Consider the following 18715-nt stretch of genomic DNA (forward strand, 5'->3'; position numbering starts at 1 on the left):
AACCTCAAAATTTGGCTAAAAAAACACATGTTCCTCACCTTTCTGTGGTAGAAAGTTCTGGAATCTGAGAGGAGCCACAAATTTCCTTCCACCCAGCATTCCCCCAAGTCTCCCGATAAAAATGATACCTCACTTGTGTGGGTAGGCCTAGCGCCCGCGACAGGAAATGCCCCAAAGCGCAACGTGGACACATCCCATTTTTTGAAAGAAAACAGAGGTGTTTTTTGCAAAGTGCCTACCTGTAGATTTTGGCCTCTAGCTCAGCCGGCACCTAGGGAAACCTACCAAACCTGTACATTTCTGAAAACTAGAGACCTAGGGGTATCCACGATGGGGTGACTTGTGGGGCTCGGAACAGGTTCTGTTACCCGGAATCCTTTGCAAACCTCAAAATTTGGCTAAAAAAACACATGTTCCTCACATTTCTGTGGTAGAAAGTTCTGGAATCTGAGAGGTGCCACAAATTTCCTTCCACCCAGCATTCCCCCAAGTCTCCCGATAAAAATGATACCTCACTTGTGTGGGAAGGCCTAGCGCCCGCGACAGGAAATGCCCCAAAGCGCAAAGCGGACACATCCAATTTTTTGAAAGAAAACAGAGGTGTTTTTTGCAAAGTGCCTACCTGTAGATTTTGGCCTCTAGCTCAGCCGGCACCTAGGGAAACATACCAAACCTGTGCATTTCTGAAAACTAGAGACCTAGGGGAATCCAAGATGTGGTGACTTGTGGGGCTCGGAACAGGTTCTGTTACCCAGAATCCTTTGCAAACCTCAAAATTTGGCTAAAAAAAACACATTTTCCTCACATTTTGGTGCAGAAAGTTCTGGAATCTGAGAGGAGCCACAAATTTCCTTCCACCCAGCGTTCCCCTAAGTCTCTCGATAAAAATGGTACCTCACTTCTGTGGGTAGGCCTAGCGCCCACGAAAGGAAATGCCCCAAAGCGCAACGTGGACACATCCCATTTTTTGAAAGAAAACAGAGTTGTTTTTTGCAAATTGCCTACCTGTAGATTTTGGCCTCTAGCTCAGCCGGCACCTAGGGAAGCCTACCAAACCTGTGCATTTCTGAAAACTAGAGACCTAGGGGAATCCACAATGGGGTGACTTGTCGGGCTCGGAACAGGTTCTGTTACCCAGAATCCTTTGCAAACCTCAAAATTTGGCTAAAAAAACACATGTTCCTCACATTTCTGTGGCAGAAAGTTCTGGAATCTGAGAGGAGCCACAAATTTCCTTCCACCCAGCATTCCCCCAAGTCTCCCGATGAAAGTGATACCTCACTTGTGTGGGTAGGCCTAGCGCCCGCGACAGGAAATGCCCCAAAGCGCAACGTGGACACATCCAATTTTTTGAAAGAAAACAGAGGTGTTTTTTGCAAAGTGCCTGCCTGTAGATTTTGTCCTCTAGCTCAGCCGGCACCTAGGGAAACATACCAAACCTGTGCATTTCTGAAAACTAGAGACCTAGGGGAATCCACGATGGGGTGACTTGTGGCGCTCGGAACAGGTTCTGTTACCCAGAATCCTTTGCAAACCTCAAAATTTGGCTAAAAAAACACATGTTTCTCACTTTTCTGTGATAGAAAGTTCTGGAATCTGAGAGGAGCCACAAATTTCCTTCCACCCAGCGGTCCCCCAAGCCTCCCGATAAAAATTATACCTCACTTGTGTGGGTAGGCCTAGCGCCCGCAACAGGAAATGCCCCAAAGCGCAACGTGGACACATCCAATTTTTTGAAAGAAAACAGAGGTGTTTTTTGCAAAGTGCCTACCTGTAGATTTTGGCCTCTAGCTCAGCCGGCACCATGGGAAACCTACCAAACCTGTGCATTTCTGAAAACTAGAGACCTAGGGGAATCCAAGATGGGGTGACTTGTGGGGCTCGGAACAGGTTCTGTTACCCAGAATCCTTTGCAAACCTCAAAATTTGGCTAAAAAAACACATGTTCCTCACATTTCTGTGGTAGAAAGTTCTGGAATCTGAGAGGAGCCACAAATTTCCTTTCACCCAGCGTTCCCCCAAGTCTCCCGATGAAAATATTACCTCACTTCTGTGGGTAGGCCTAGCGCCCGCGACAGGAAATTCCCCAAAGTGCAACGTCGACACATACAATTTTTTGAAAGAAAACAGAGGTGTTTTTTGCAAAGTGCCTACCTGTAGATTTTGGCCTCTAGCTCAGCCGGCACCTAGGGAAACCTACCAAACCTGTGCATTTCTGAAAACTAGAGACCTAGGGGAATCCAAGATGGGGTGATTTGTGGGGCTCGGAACAGGTTCTGTTACCCAGAATCCTTTGCAAACCTCAAAATTTGGCTAAAAAAACACATGTTCCTCACTTTTCTGTGGCAGAAAGTTCTGGAATCTGAGAGGAGCCACAAATTTCCTTCCACCCAGCGGTCCCCCAAGTCTCCCGATACAAATTATACCTCACTTGTGTGGGTAGGCCTAGCGCCCGCGACAGGAAATGCCCCAAAGCGCAACGTGGACACATCCAATTTTTTGAAAGAAAACAGAGGTGTTTTTTGCAAAGTGCCTACCTGTAGATTTTGGCCTCTAGCTCAGCCGGCACCTAGGGAAACCTACCAAACCTGTACATTTCTGAAAACTAGAGACCTAGGGGAATCCACGATGGGGTGACTTGTGGGGCTCGGAACAGGTTCTGTTACCCGGAATCCTTTGCAAACCTCAAAATTTGGCTAAAAAAACACATGTTCCTCACATTTCTGTGGTAGAAAGTTCTGGAATCTGAGAGGTGCCACAAATTTCCTTCCACCCAGCATTCCCCCAAGTCTCCCGATAAAAATTATACCTCACTTGTGTGGGTAGGCCTAGCGCCCGCGACAGGAAATGCCCCAAAGCGCAACGTGGACACATCCAATTTTTTGAAAGAAAACAGAGGTGTTTTTTGCAAAGTGCCTACCTGTAGATTTTGGCCTCTAGCTCAGCCGGCACCTAGGGAAACCTACCAAACCTGTGCATTTCTGAAAACTAGAGACCTAGGGGAATCCAAGACTGGGTGACTTGTGGGGCTCGGAACAGGTTCTGTTACCCAGAATCCTTTGCAAACCTCAAAATTTGGCGAAAAAAACACATGTTCCTCACATTTCTGTGGTAGAAAGTTCTGGAATCTGAGAGGAGCCACATATTTCCTTCGACCCAGCGTTTCCCCAAGTCTCCCGATGAAAATAATACCTCACTTGTGTGGGTAGGCCTAGCGCCCGCGACAGGAAATGCCCCAAAGCGCAAAGTGGACACATCCAATTTTTTGAAAGAAAACAGAGGTGTTTTTTGCAAAGTGCCTGCCTGTAGATTTTGGCCTCTAGCTCAGCCGGCACCTAGGGAAACCTACCAAACCTGTGCATTTCTGAAAACTAGAGACGTAGGGGAATCCAAGATGGGGTGACTTGTGGGGCTCGGAACAGGTTCTGTTACCCAGAATCCTTTGCAAACCTCAAAATTTGGCTAAAAAAACACATGTTCCTCACATTTCTGTGGCAGAAAGTTCTGGAATCTGAGAGGAGCCACAAATATCCTTCCACCCAGGGGTCCCCCAAGTCTCCCGATAAAAATGATACCTCACTTGTGTGGGTAGGCCTAGCGCCCGCGACAGGAAATGCCCCAAAGCGCAACGTGGACACATCCAATTTTTTGAAAGAAAACAGAGGTGTTTTTTGCAAAGTGCCTACCTGTAGATTTTGGCCTCTAGTTCAGCCGGCACCTAGGGAAACCTGCCAAACCTGTGCATTTCTGAAAACTAGAGACCTAGGGGAATCCAATATTGGGTGACTTGTGGTACTCCGAACAGGTTCTGTTACCCAGAATCCTTTGCAAACCTCAAAATTTGGCTAAAAAAACACATGTTCCTCACATTTCTGTGGCAGAAAGTTCTGGAATCCTAGAGGAGCCACAAATTTCCTTCCACCCAGCGTTCCCCCAAGTCTCCCGATGAAAATAATACCTCACTTGTGTGGGTAGGCCTAGCGCCCGCGACAGGAAATGCCCCAAAGCGCAACGTGGACACATCCAATTTTTTGAAAGAAAACAGAGGTGTTTTTTGCAAAGTGCCTACCTGTAGATTTTGGTCTCTAGCTCAGCCGGCACCTAGGGAAACCTACCAAACCTGTGCATTTCTGAAAACTAGAGACCTAGGGGAATCCACGATGGGGTGACTTGTGGGGCTCGGAACAGGTTCTGTTACCCAGAATCCTTTGCAAACCTCAAAATTTGGCTAAAAAAACACATTTTCTTCACATTTTGGTGACAGAAAGTTCTGGAATCTGAGAGGAGCCACAAATTTCCTTCCACCCAGCGTTCCCCTAAGTCTCTCGATAAAAATGGTACCTCACTTCTGTGGGTAGGCCTAGCGCCCACGAAAGGAAATGCCCCAAAGCGCAACGTGGACACATCCCATTTTTTGAAAGAAAACAGAGTTGTTTTTTGCAAAGTGCCTACCTGTAGATTTTGGCCTCTAGCTCAGCCGGCACCTAGGGAAACCTACCAAACCTGTGCATTTCTGAAAACTAGAGACCTAGGGGAATCCACGATGGGGTGACTTGTCGGGCTCGGAACAGGTTCTGTTACCCAGAATCCTTTGCAAACCTCAAAATTTGGCTAAAAAAACACATGTTCCTCACATTTCTGTGGCAGAAAGATCTGGAATCTGAGAGGAGCCACAAATTTCCTTCCACCCAGCATTCCCCCAAGTCTCCCGATGAAAATGATACCTCACTTGTGTGGGGTGGCTTAGTGCCCACGACAGGAAATGCCCCAAAGCGCAACATGGACACATCCAATTTTTTGAAAGAAAACAGAGGTGTTTTTTTTTGCAAAGTGCCTACCTGTAGATTTCGGCCTCAAGCTCAGCCGGCACCTAGGGAAACCTACCAAACCTGTGCATTTTTGAAAACTAGAGACCTAAGGGAATCCAAGATGGGGTGACTTGTGGTGCTCTGACCAGGTTCTGTTACCTAGAATCCTTTGCAAACCTCAAAATTTGGCTAAAAAAACACATGTTCCTCAAATTTCTGTAGCAGAAAGTTCTCGAATCTGAGAGAAGCCACAAATTTCTTTCCAACCAGCATTCCCCCAAGTCTCCCGATAAAAATGATACCTCACTTGTGTGGGTAGGCCTAGCGTCCGCGACAGGAAATGCCCCAAAGCGCAACGTGGACACATACAATTTTTTGAAAGAAAACAGAGGTGTTTTTTGCAAAGTGCCTACCTGTAGATTTTGGCCTCTAGCTCAGCCGGCACCTAGGGAAACCTACCAAACCTGTACATTTCTGAAAACTAGAGACCTAGGGGAATCCACGATGGGGTGACTTGTGGGGCTCGGAACAGGTTCTGTTACCCGGAATCCTTTGCAAACCTCAAAATTTGGCTAAAAAAACACATGTTCCTCACATTTCTGTGGTAGAAAGTTCTGGAATCTGAGAGGAGCCACAAATTTCCTTCCACCCAGCGTTCCCCCAAGTCTCCCGATGAAAATAATACCTCACTTGTGTGGGTAGGCCTAGCGCCCGCGACAGGAAATGCCCCAAAGCGCAACGTGGACACATCCAATTTTTTGAAAGAAAACAGAGGTGTTTTTTGCAAAGTGCCTGCCTGTAGATTTTGTCCTCTAGCTCAGCCGGCACCTAGGGAAACATACCAAACCTGTGCATTTCTGAAAACTAGAGACCTAGGGGAATCCACGATGGGGTGACTTGTGGGGCTCGGAACAGGTTCTGTTACCCAGAATCCTTTGCAAACCTCAAAATTTGGCTAAAAAAACACATGTTTCTCACTTTTCTGTGATAGAAAGTTCTGGAATCTGAGAGGAGCCACAAATTTCCTTCCACCCAGCGGTCCCCCAAGTCTCCCGATAAAAATTATACCTCACTTGTGTGGGTAGGCCTAGCGCCCGCGACAGGAAATGCCCCAAAGCGCAACGTCGACACATACAAATTTTTGAAAGAAAACAGAGGTGTTTTTTGCAAAGTGCCTACCTGTAGATTTTGGCCTCTAGCTCAGCCGGCACCTAGGGAAACCTACCAAACCTGTGCATTTCTGAAAACTAGAGACCTAGGGGAATCCAAGATGGGGTGATTTGTGGGGCTCGGAACAGGTTCTGTTACCCAGAATCCTTTGCAAACCTCAAAATTTGGCTAAAAAAACACATGTTCCTCACTTTTCTGTGGCAGAAAGTTCTGGAATCTGAGAGGAGCCACAAATTTCCTTCCACCCAGCGGTCCCCCAAGTCTCCCGATGAAAATAATACCTCACTTGTGTGGGTAGGCCTAGCGCCCGCAACAGAAAATGCCCCAAAGCGCAACGTGGACACATCCAATTTTTTGAAAGAAAACAGAGGTGTTTTTTGCAAAGTGCCTGCCTGTAGATTTTGTCCTCTAGCTCAGCCGGCACCTAGGGAAACATACCAAACCTGTGCATTTCTGAAAACTAGAGACCTAGGGGAATCCACGATGGGGTGACTTGTGGGGCTCGGAACAGGTTCTGTTACCCAGAATCCTTTGCAAACCTCAAAATTTGGCTAAAAAAACACATGTTTCTCACTTTTCTGTGATAGAAAGTTCTGGAATCTGAGAGGAGCCACAAATTTCCTTCCACCCAGCGGTCCCCCAAGCCTCCCGATAAAAATTATACCTCACTTGTGTGGGTATGCCTAGCGCCCGCAACAGGAAATGCCCCAAAGCGCAACGTGGACACATCCAATTTTTTGAAAGAAAACAGAGGAGTTTTTTGCAAAGTGCCTACCTGTAGATTTTGGCCTCTAGCTCAGCCGGCACCTAGGGAAACCTACCAAACCTGTCCATTTCTGAAAACTAGAGACCTAGGGGAATCCAAGATGGGGTGACTTGTGGGGCTCGGAACAGGTTCTGTTACCCAGAATCCTTTGCAAACCTCAAAATTTGGCTAAAAAAACACATGTTCCTCACATTTCTGTGGTAGAAAGTTCTGGAATCTGAGAGGAGCCACAAATTTCCTTTCACCCAGCGTTCCCCCAAGTCTCCCGATGAAAATATTACCTCACTTCTGTGGGTAGGCCTAGCGCCCGCGACAGGAAATGCCCCAAAGCGCAACGTCGACACATACAATTTTTTGAAAGAAAACAGAGGTGTTTTTTGCAAAGTGCCTACCTGTAGATTTTGGCCTCTAGCTCAGCCGGCACCTTTGAAACCTACCAAACCTGTGCATTTCTGAAAACTAGAGACCTAGGGGAATCCAAGATAGGGTGATTTGTGGGGCTCGGAACAGGTTCTGTTACCCAGAATCCTTTGCAAACCTCAAAATTTGGCTAAAAAAAACACATGTTCCTCACTTTTCTGTGGCAGAAAGTTCCGGAATCTGAGAGGAGCCACAAATTTCCTTCCACCCAGCGGTCCCCCAAGTCTCCCGATAAAAATTATACCTCACTTGTGTGGGTAGGCCTAGCGCCCGCGACAGGAAATGCCCCAAAGCGCAACGTGGACACATCCAATTTTTTGAAAGAAAACAGAGGTGTTTTTTGCAAAGTGCCTACCTGTAGATTTTGGCCTCTAGCTTTGCCGGCACCTAGGGAAACCTACCAAACCTGTTCATTTCTGAAAACTAGAGACCTAGGGGAATCCACGATGGGGTGACTTGTGGGGCTCGGAACAGGTTCTGTTACCCGGAATCCTTTGCAAACCTCAAAATTTGGCTAAAAAAACACATGTTCCTCACATTTCTGTGGTAGAAAGTTCTGGAATCTGAGAGGTGCCACAAATTTCCTTCCACCCAGCATTCCCCCAAGTCTCCCGATAAAAATTATACCTCACTTGTGTGGGTAGGCCTAGCGCCCGCGACAGGAAATGCCCCAAAGCGCAACGTTGACACATCCAATTTTTTGAAAGAAAACAGAGGTGTTTTTTGCAAAGTGCCTACCTGTAGATTTTGGCCTCTAGCTCAGCCGGCACCTAGGGAAACCTACCAAACCTGTGCATTTCTGAAAACTAGAGACCTAGGGGAATCCAAGACTGGGTGACTTGTGGGGCTCGGAACAGGTTCTGTTACCCAGAATCCTTTGCAAACCTCAAAATTTGGCGAAAAAAACACATGTTCCTCACATTTCTGTGGTAGAAAGTTCTAGAATCTGAGAGGAGCCACATATTTCCTTCGACCCAGCGTTTCCCCAAGTCTCCCGATGAAAATAATACCTCACTTGTGTGGGTAGGCCTAGCGCCCGCGACAGGAAATGCCCCAAAGCGCAACGTGGACACATCCAATTTTTTGAAAGAAAACAGAGGTGTTTTTTGCAAAGTGCCTGCCTGTAGATTTTGGCCTCTAGCTCAGCCGGCACCTAGGGAAACCTACCAAACCTGTGCATTTCTGAAAACTAGAGACGTAGGGGAATCCAAGATGGGGTGACTTGTGGGGCTCGGAACAGGTTCTGTTACCCAGAATCCTTTGCAAATCTCAAAATTTGGCTAAAAAAACACATGTTTCTCACTTTTCTGTGATAGAAAGTTCTGGAATCTGAGAGGAGCCACAAATTTCCTTCCACCCAGCGGTCCCCCAAGCCTCCCGATAAAAATTATACCTCACTTTTGTGGGTAGGCCTAGCGCCCGCAACAGGAAATGCCCCAAAGCGCAACGTGGACACATCCAATTTTTTGAAAGAAAACAGTGGTGTTTTTTGCAAAGTGCCTACCTGTAGATTTTGGCCTCTAGCTCAGCCGGCACCTAGGGAAACCTACCAAACCTGTGCATTTCTGAAAACTAGAGACCTAGGGGAATCCAAGATGGGGTGACTTGTGGGGCTCGGAACAGGTTCTGTTACCCAGAATCCTTTGCAAACCTCAAAATTTGGCTAAAAAAACACATGTTCCTCACATTTCTGTGGTAGAAAGTTCTGGAATCTGAGAGGAGCCACAAATTTCCTTTCACCCAGCGTTCCCCCAAGTCTCCCGATGAAAATATTACCTCACTTCTGTGGGTAGGCCTAGCGCCCGCGACAGGAAATGCCCCAAAGCGCAACGTCGACACATACAATTTTTTGAAAGAAAACAGAGGTGTTTTTTGCAAAGTGCCTACCTGTAGATTTTGGCCTCTAGCTCAGCCGGCACCTAGGGAAACCTACCAAACCTGTGCATTTCTGAAAACTAGAGACCTAGGGGAATCCAAGATGGGGTGATTTGTGGGGCTCGGAACAGGTTCTGTTACCCAGAATCCTTTGCAAACCTCAAAATTTGGCTAAAAAAACACATGTTCCTCACTTTTCTGTGGCAGAAAGTTCCGGAATCTGAGAGGAGCCACAAATTTCTTCCACCCAGCGGTCCCCCAAGTCTCCCGATAAAAATTATACCTCACTTGTGTGGGTAGGCCTAGCGCCCGCGACAGGAAATGCCCCAAAGCGCAACATGGACACATCCAATTTTTAGAAAGAAAACAGAGGTGTTTTTTGCAAAGTGCCTACCTGTAGATTTTGGCCTCTAGCTCAGCCGGCACCTAGGGAAACCTACCAAACCTGTTCATTTCTGAAAACTAGAGACCTAGGGGAATCCACGATGGGGTGACTTGTGGGGCTCGGAACAGGTTCTGTTACCCGGAATCCTTTGCAAACCTCAAAATTTGGCTAAAAAAACATATGTTCCTCACATTTCTGTGGTAGAAAGTTCTGGAATCTGAGAGGTGCCACAAATTTCCTTCCACCCAGCATTCCCCCAAGTCTCCCGATAAAAATTATACCTCACTTGTGTGGGTAGGCCTAGCGCCCGCGACAGGAAATGCCCCAAAGCGCAACGTGGACGCATCCAATTTTTTGAAAGAAAACAGAGGTGTTTTTAGCAAAGTGCCTACCTGTAGATTTTGGCCTCTAGCTCAGCCGGCACCTAGGGAAACCTACCAAACCTGTGCATTTCTGAAAACTAGAGACCTAGGGGAATCCAAGACTGGGTGACTTGTGGGGCTCGGAACAGGTTCTGTTACCCAGAATCCTTTGCAAACCTCAAAATTTGGCGAAAAAAACACATGTTCCTCACATTTCTGTGGTAGAAAGTTCTGGAATCTGAGAGGAGCCACATATTTCCTTCGACCCAGCGTTTCCCCAAGTCTCCCGATGAAAATAATACCTCACTTGTGTGGGTAGGCCTAGCGCCCGCGACAGGAAATGCCCCAAAGCGCAACGTGGACACATCCAATTTTTTGAAAGAAAACAGAGGTGTTTTTTGCAAAGTGCCTGCCTGTAGATTTTGGCCTCTAGCTCAGCCGGCACCTAGGGAAACCTACCAAACCTGTGCATTTCTGAAAACTAGAGACGTAGGGGAATCCAAGATGGGGTGACTTGTGGGGCTCGGAACAGGTTCTGTTACCCAGAATCCTTTGCAAACCTCAAAATTTGGCTAAAAAAACACATGTTCCTCACATTTCGTGGCAGAAAGTTCTGGAATCCTAGAGGAGCCACAAATTTCCTTCCACCCAGCGTTCCCCCAAGTCTCCCGATGAAAGTAATACCTCACTTGTGTGGGTAGGCCTAGCGCCCGCGACAGGAAATGCCCCAAAGCGCAACGTGGACACATCCAATTTTTTGAAAGAAAACAGGTGTTTTTTGCAAAGTGCCTACCTGTAGATTTTGGTCTCTAGCTCAGCCGGCACCTAGGGAAACCTACCAAACCTGTGCATTTCTGAAAACTAGAGACCTAGGGGAATCCACGATGGGGTGACTTATGGGGCTCGGAACAGGTTCTGTTACCCAGAATCCTTTGCAAACCTCAAAATTTGGCTAAAAAAAACACATTTTCCTCACATTTTGGTGACAGAAAGTTCTGGAATCTGAGAGGAGCCACAAATTTCCTTCCACCCAGCGTTCCCCTAAGTCTCTCGATAAAAATGGTACCTCACTTCTGTGGGTAGGCCTAGCGCCCACGAAAGGAAATGCCCCAAAGCGCAACGTGGACACATCCCATTTTTTGAAAGAAAACAGAGTTGTTTTTTGCAAAGTGCCTACCTGTAGATTTTGGCCTCTAGCTCAGCCGGCACCTAGGGAAACCTACCAAACCTGTGCATTTCTGAAAACTAGAGACCTAGGGGAATCCACGATGGGGTGACTTGTCGGGCTCGGAACAGGTTCTGTTACCCAGAATCCTTTGCAAACCTCAAAATGTGGCTAAAAAAACACATGTTCCTCACATTTCTGTGGTAGAAAGTTCTGGAATCTGAGAGGAGCCACAAATTTCCTTCCACCCAGCGTTCCCCCAAGTCTCGCGATAAAAATTATACCTCACTTGTGTGGGTAGGCCTAGCGCCCGCGACAGAAAATGCCCCAAAGCGCAATGTGGACACATCCAATTTTTTGAAAGAAAACAGAGGTGTTTTTTGCAAAGTGCCTACCTGTAGATTTTGGCCTCTAGCTCAGCCGGCACCTAGGGAAACCTACCAAACCTGTGCATTTCTGAAAACTAGAGACCTAGGGGAATCCAAGATGGGGTGACTTGTGGGGCTCGGAACAGGTTCTGTTACCCAGAATCCTTTGCAAACCTCAAGATTTGGCTAAAAAAACACATGTTCCTCACATTTCTGTGGTAGAAAGTTCTGGAATCTGAGAGGAGCCACAAATTTCCTTTCACCCAGCGTTCCCCCAAGTCTCCCGATGAAAATATTACCTCACTTCTGTGGGTAGACCTAGCGCCCGCGACAGGAAATGCCCCAAAGCGCAACGTCGACACATACAATTTTTTTAAAGAAAACAGAGGTGTTTTTTGCAAAGTGCCTACCTGTAGATTTTGGCCTCTAGCTCAGCCGGCACCTAGGGAAACCTACCAAACCTGTGCATTTCTGAAAACTAGAGACCTAGGGGAATCCAAGATGGGGTGATTTGTGGGGCTCGGAACAGGTTCTGTTACCCAGAATCCTTTGCAAACCTCAAAATTTGGCTAAAAAAACACATGTTCCTCACTTTTCTGTGGCAGAAAGTTCTGGAATCTGAGAGGAGCCACAAATTTCCTTCCACCCAGCGGTCCCCCAAGTCTCCCGATAAAAATTATACCTCACTTGTGTGGGTAGGCCTAGCGCCCGCGACAGGAAATGCCCCAAAGCGCAACGTGGACACATCCAATTTTTTGAAAGAAAACAGAGGTGTTTTTTGCAAAGTGCCTACCTGTAGATTTTGGCCTCTAGCTCAGCCGGCACCTAGGGAAACCTACCAAACCTGTACATTTCTGAAAACTAGAGACCTAGGGGAATCCACGATGGGGTGACTTGTGGGGCTCGGATCAGGTTCTGTTACCCGGAATCCTTTGCAAACCTCAAAATTTGGCTAAAAAAACACATGTTCCTCACATTTCTGTGGTAGAAAGTTCTGGAATCTGAGAGGTGCCACAAATTTCCTTCCACCCAGCATTCCCCCAAGTCTCCCGATAAAAATTATACCTCACTTGTGTGGGTAGGCCTAGCGCCCGCGACAGGAAATGCCCCAAAGCGCAACGTGGACACATCCAATTTTTTGAAAGAAAACAGAGGTGTTTTTTGCAAAGTGCCTACCTGTAGATTTTGGCCTCTAGCTCAGCCGGCACCTAGGGAAACCTACCAAACCTGTGCATTTCTGAAAACTAGAGACCTAGGGGAATCCAAGACTGGGTGACTTGTGGGGCTCGGAACAGGTTCTGTTACCCAGAATCCTTTGCAAACCTCAAAATTTGGCTAAAAAAACACATGTTCCTCACTTTTCTGTGGCAGAAAGTTCTGGAATCTGAGAGGAGCCACAAATTTCCTCCCACCCAGCGGTCCCCCAAGTCTCCCGATAAAAATTATACCTCACTTGTGTGGGTAGGCCTAGCGCCCGCGACAGGAAATGCCCCAAAGCGCAACGTGGACACATCCAATTTTTTGAAAGAAAACAGAGGTGTTTTTTGCAAAGTGCCTACCTGTAGATTTTGGCCTCTAGCTCAGCCGGCACCTAGGGAAACCTACCAAACCTGTACATTTCTGAAAACTAGAGACCTAGGGGAATCCACGATGGGGTGACTTGTGGGGCTCGGAACAGGTTCTGTTACCCGGAATCCTTTGCAAACCTCAAAATTTGGCTAAAAAAACACATGTTCCTCACATTTCTGTGGTAGAAAGTTCTGGAATCTGAGAGGTGCCACAAATTTCCTTCCACCCAGCATTCCCCCAAGTCTCCCGATAAAAATTATACCTCACTTGTGTGGGTAGGCCTAGCGCCCGCGACAGGAAATGCCCCAAAGCGCAACGTGGACACATCCAATTTTTTGAAAGAAAACAGAGGTGTTTTTTGCAAAGTGCCTACCTGTAGATTTTGGCCTCTAGCTCAGCCGGCACCTAGGGAAACCTACCAAACCTGTGCATTTCTGAAAACTAGAGACCTAGGGGAATCCAAGACTGGGTGACTTGTGGGGCTCGGAACAGGTTCTGTTACCCAGAATCCTTTGCAAACCTCAAAATTTGGCGAAAAAAACACATGTTCCTCACATTTCTGTGGTAGAAAGTTCTGGAATCTGAGAGGAGCCACATATTTCCTTCGACCCAGCGTTTCCCCAAGTCTCCCGATGAAAATAATACCTCACTTGTGTGGGTAGGCCTAGCGCCCGCGACAGGAAATGCCCCAAAGCGCAACGTGGACACATCCAATTTTTTGAAAGAAAACAGAGGTGTTTTTTGCAAAGTGCCTGCCTGTAGATTTTGGCCTCTAGCTCAGCCGGCACCTAGGGAAACCTACCAAACCTGTGCATTTCTGAAAACTAGAGACGTAGGGGAATCCAAGATGGGGTGACTTGTGGGGCTCGGAACAGGTTCTGTTACCCAGAATCCTTTGCAAACCTCAAAATTTGGCTAAAAAAACACATGTTCCTCACATTTCTGTGGCAGAAAGTTCTGGAATCCTAGAGGAGCCACAAATATCCTTCCACCCAGGGGTCCCCCAAGTCTCCCGATAAAAATGATACCTCACTTGTGTGGGTAGGCCTAGCGCCCGCGACAGGAAATGCCCCAAAGCGCAACGTGGACACATCCAATTTTTTGAAAGAAAACAGAGGTGTTTTTTGCAAAGTGCCTACCTGTAGATTTTGGCCTCTAGTTCAGCCGGCACCTAGGGAAACCTGCCAAACCTGTGCATTTCTGAAAACTAGAGACCTAGGGGAATCCAATATTGGGTGACTTGTGGTACTCCGAACAGGTTCTGTTACCCAGAATCCTTTGCAAACCTCAAAATTTGGCTAAAAAAACACATGTTCCTCACATTTCTGTGGCAGAAAGTTCTGGAATCCTAGAGGAGCCACAAATTTCCTTCCACCCAGCGTTCCCCCAAGTCTCCCGATGAAAATAATACCTCACTTGTGTGGGTAGGCCTAGCGCCCGCGACAGGAAATGCCCCAAAGCGCAACGTGGACACATCCAATTTTTTGAAAGAAAACAGAGGTGTTTTTTGCAAAGTGCCTACCTGTAGATTTTGGTCTCTAGCTCAGCCGGCACCTAGGGAAACCTACCAAACCTGTGCATTTCTGAAAACTAGAGACCTAGGGGAATCCACGATGGGGTGACTTGTGGGGCTCGGAACAGGTTCTGTTACCCAGAATCCTTTGCAAACCTCAAAATTTGGCTAAAAAAACACATTTTCTTCACATTTTGGTGACAGAAAGTTCTGGAATCTGAGAGGAGCCACAAATTTCCTTCCACCCAGCGTTCCCCTAAGTCTCTCGATAAAAATGGTACCTCACTTCTGTGGGTAGGCCTAGCGCCCACGAAAGGAAATGCCCCAAAGCGCAACGTGGACACATCCCATTTTTTTAAAGAAAACAGAGTTGTTTTTTGCAAAGTGCCTACCTGTAGATTTTGGCCTCTAGCTCAGCCGGCACCTAGGGAAACCTACCAAACCTGTGCATTTCTGAAAACTAGAGACCTAGGGGAATCCACGATGGGGTGACTTGTCGGGCTCGGAACAGGTTCTGTTACCCAGAATCCTTTGCAAACCTCAAAATTTGGCTAAAAAAACACATGTTCCTCACATTTCTGTGGCAGAAAGATCTGGAATCTGAGAGGAGCCACAAATTTCCTTCCACCCAGCATTCCCCCAAGTCTCCCGATGAAAATGATACCTCACTTGTGTGGGTAGGCTTAGTGCCCACGACAGGAAAAGCCCCAAAGCGCAACATGGACACATCCAATTTTTTGAAAGAAAACAGAGGTGTTTTTTTTTGCAAAGTGCCTACCTGTAGATTTCGGCCTCAAGCTCAGCCGGCACCTAGGGAAACCTACCAAACCTGTGCATTTTTTAAAACTAGAGACCTAAGGAAATCCAAGATGGGGTGACTTGTGGTGCTCTGACCAGGTTCTGTTACCTAGAATCCTTTGCAAACCTCAAAATTTGGCTAAAAAAACATATGTTCCTCAAATTTCTGTGGCAGAAAGTTCTCGAATCTGAGAGAAGCCACAAATTTCTTTCCAACCAGCATTCCCCCAAGTCTCCCGATAAAAATGATACCTCACTTGTGTGGGTAGGCCTAGCGTCCGCGACAGGAAATGCCCCAAAGCGCAACGTGGACACATCCAATTTTTTGAAAGAAAACAGAGGTGTTTTTTGAAAAAGTGCCTACCTGTAGATTTTGGCCTCTAGCTCAGCCGGCACCTAGGGAAACCTACCAAACCTGTGCATTTCTGAAAACTAGAGACGGAGGGGAATCCAAGATGGGGTGACTTGTGGGGCTCGGAACAGGTTCTGTTACCCAGAATCCTTTGCAAACCTCAAAATGTGGCTAAAAAAACGCATGTTCCTCACATTTCTGTGGTAGAAAGTTCTGGAATCTGAGAGGAGCCACAAATTTCCTTCCACCCAGCGTTCCCCCAAGTCTCGCGATAAAAATGATACCTCACTTGTGTGGGTAGGCCTAGCGCCCGCGACAGAAAATGCCCCAAAGCGCAATGTGGACACATCCAATTTTTTGAAAGAAAACAGAGGTGTTTTTTGCAAAGTGCCTCCCTGTAGATTTTGGCCTCTAGCTCAGCCGGCACCTAGGGAAACCTACCAAACCTGTGCATTTCTGAAAACTAGAGACCTAGGGGAATCCAAGATGGGGTGACTTGTTGGGCTCGGAACAGGTTCTGTTACCCAGAATCCTTTGCAAACCTCCAAATTTGGGTAAAAAAACACATGTTCCTCACATTTCTGTGGTAGAAAGTTCTGGAATCTGAGAGGAGCCACAAATTTCCTTTCACCCAGCGTTCCCCCAAGTCTCCCGATGAAAATAATACCTCACTTGCGAGGGTAGGCTTAGCGCCCGCGACAGGAAATGCCCCAAAGCGCAACGTGGACACATCCAATTTTTTGAAAGAAAACAGAGGTGTTTTTTGCAAAGTGCCTACCTGTAGATTTTGGCCTCTAGCTCAGCCGGCACCTAGGGAAACCTACCAAACCTGTGCATTTCTGAAAACTAGAGACCTAGGGGAATCCAAGATGGGGTGACTTGTGGGGCTCGGAACAGGTTCTCTTACCCAGAATCCTTTGCAAACCTCAAAATTTGGCTAAAAAAACACATGTTCCTCACCTTTCTGTGGTAGAAAGTTCTGGAATCTGAGAGGAGCCACAAATTTCCTTCCACCCAGCATTCCCCCAAGTCTCCCGATAAAAATGATACCTCACTTGTGTGGGTAGGCCTAGCGCCCGCGACAGGAAATGCCCCAAAGCGCAACGTGGACACATCCCATTTTTTGAAAGAAAACAGAGGTGTTTTTTGCAAAGTGCCTACCTGTAGATTTTGGCCTCTAGCTCAGCCGGCACCTAGGGAAACCTACCAAACCTGTACATTTCTGAAAACTAGAGACCTAGGGGTATCCACGATGGGGTGACTTGTGGGGCTCGGAACAGGTTCTGTTACCCGGAATCCTTTGCAAACCTCAAAATTTGGCTAAAAAAACACATGTTCCTCACATTTCTGTGGTAGAAAGTTCTGCAATCTGAGAGGTGCCACAAATTTCCTTCCACCCAGCATTCCCCCAAGTCTCCCGATAAAAATGATACCTCACTTGTGTGGGAAGGCCTAGCGCCCGCGACAGGAAATGCCCCAGATCGCAAAGCGGACACATCCAATTTTTTGAAAGAAAACAGAGGTGTTTTTTGCAAAGTGCCTACCTGTAGATTTTGGCCTCTAGCTCAGCCGGCACTTAGGGAAACATACCAAACCTGTGCATTTCTGAAAACTAGAGACCTAGGGGAATCCAAGATGTGGTGACTTGTGGGGCTCGGAACAGGTTCTGTTACCCAGAATCCTTTGCAAACCTCAAAATTTGGTTAAAAAAACACATTTTCCTCACATTTTGGTGACAGAAAGTTCTGGAATCTTAGAGGAGCCACAAATTTCCTTCCACCCAGCGTTCCCCTAAGTCTCTCGATAAAAATGGTACCTCACTTCTGTGGGTAGGCCTAGCGCCAACGAAAGGAAATGCCCCAAAGCGCAACGTGGACACATCCCATTTTTTGAAAGAAAACAGAGTTGTTTTTTGCAAATTGCCTACCTGTAGATTTTGGCCTCTAGCTCAGCCGGCAACTAGGGAAACCTACCAAACCTGTGCATTTCTGAAAACTAGAGACCTAGGGGAATCCACAATGGGGTGACTTGTCGGGCTCGGAACAGGTTCTGTTACTCAGAATCCTTTGCAAACCTCAAAATTTGGCTAAAAAAACACATGTTCCTCACATTTCTGTGGCAGAAAGTTCTGGAATCTGAGAGGAGCCACAAATTTCCTTCCACCCAGCATTCCCCCAAGTCTCCCGATGAAAGTGATACCTCACTTGTGTGGGTAGGCTTAGTGCCCACGACAGGAAATGCCCCAAAGCGCAACATGGACACATCCAATTTTTTGAAAGAAAACAGAGGTGTTTTTTTTTGCAAAGTGCCTACCTGTAGATTTCGGCCTCTAGCTCAGCCGGCACCTAGGGAAACCTACCAAACCTGTGCATTTTTGAAAACTAGAGACCTAGGGGAATACAAGATGGGGTGACTTGTGGTGCTCTGACCAGGTTCTGTTACCTAGAATCCTTTGCAAACCTCAAAATTTGGCTAAAAAAACAAATGTTCCTCATATTTCTGTGGCAGAAAGTTCTAAAATCTAAGAGAAGCCACAAATTTCTTTCCACACAGCATTCCCCCAAGTCTCCCGATAAAAATGATACCTCACTTGTGTGGGTAGGCCTAGCGCCCGCGACAGGAAATGCCCCAAAGCGCAACGTGGACACATCCAATTTTTTGAAAGAAAACAGAGGTGTTTTTTGAAAAAGTGCCTACCTGTAGATTTTGGCCTCTAGCTCAGCCGGCACCTAGGGAAACCTACCAAACCTGTGCATTTCTGAAAACTAGAGACGGAGGGGAATCCAAGATGGGGTGACTTGTGGGGCTCGGAACAGGTTCTGTTACCCAGAATCCTTTGCAAACCTCAAAATGTGGCTAAAAAAACGCATGTTCCTCACATTTCTGTGGTAGAAAGTTCTGGAATCTGAGAGGAGCCACAAATTTCCTTCCACCCAGCGTTCCCCCAAGTCTCGCGATAAAAATGATACCTCACTTGTGTGGGTAGGCCTAGCGCCCGCGACAGGAAATGCCCCAAAGCGCAACGTGGACACATCCCATTTTTTGAAAGAAAACAGAGGTGTTTTTTGCAAAGTGCCTACCTGTAGATTTTGGCCTCTAGCTCAGCCGGCACCTAGGGAAACCTACCAAACCTGTGCATTTCTGAAAACTAGAGACCTAGGGGA

Source organism: Pleurodeles waltl, chromosome 5, assembly GCF_031143425.1.
Source record: "Pleurodeles waltl isolate 20211129_DDA chromosome 5, aPleWal1.hap1.20221129, whole genome shotgun sequence".
NCBI classification, from domain to species: domain Eukaryota; kingdom Metazoa; phylum Chordata; class Amphibia; order Caudata; family Salamandridae; genus Pleurodeles; species Pleurodeles waltl.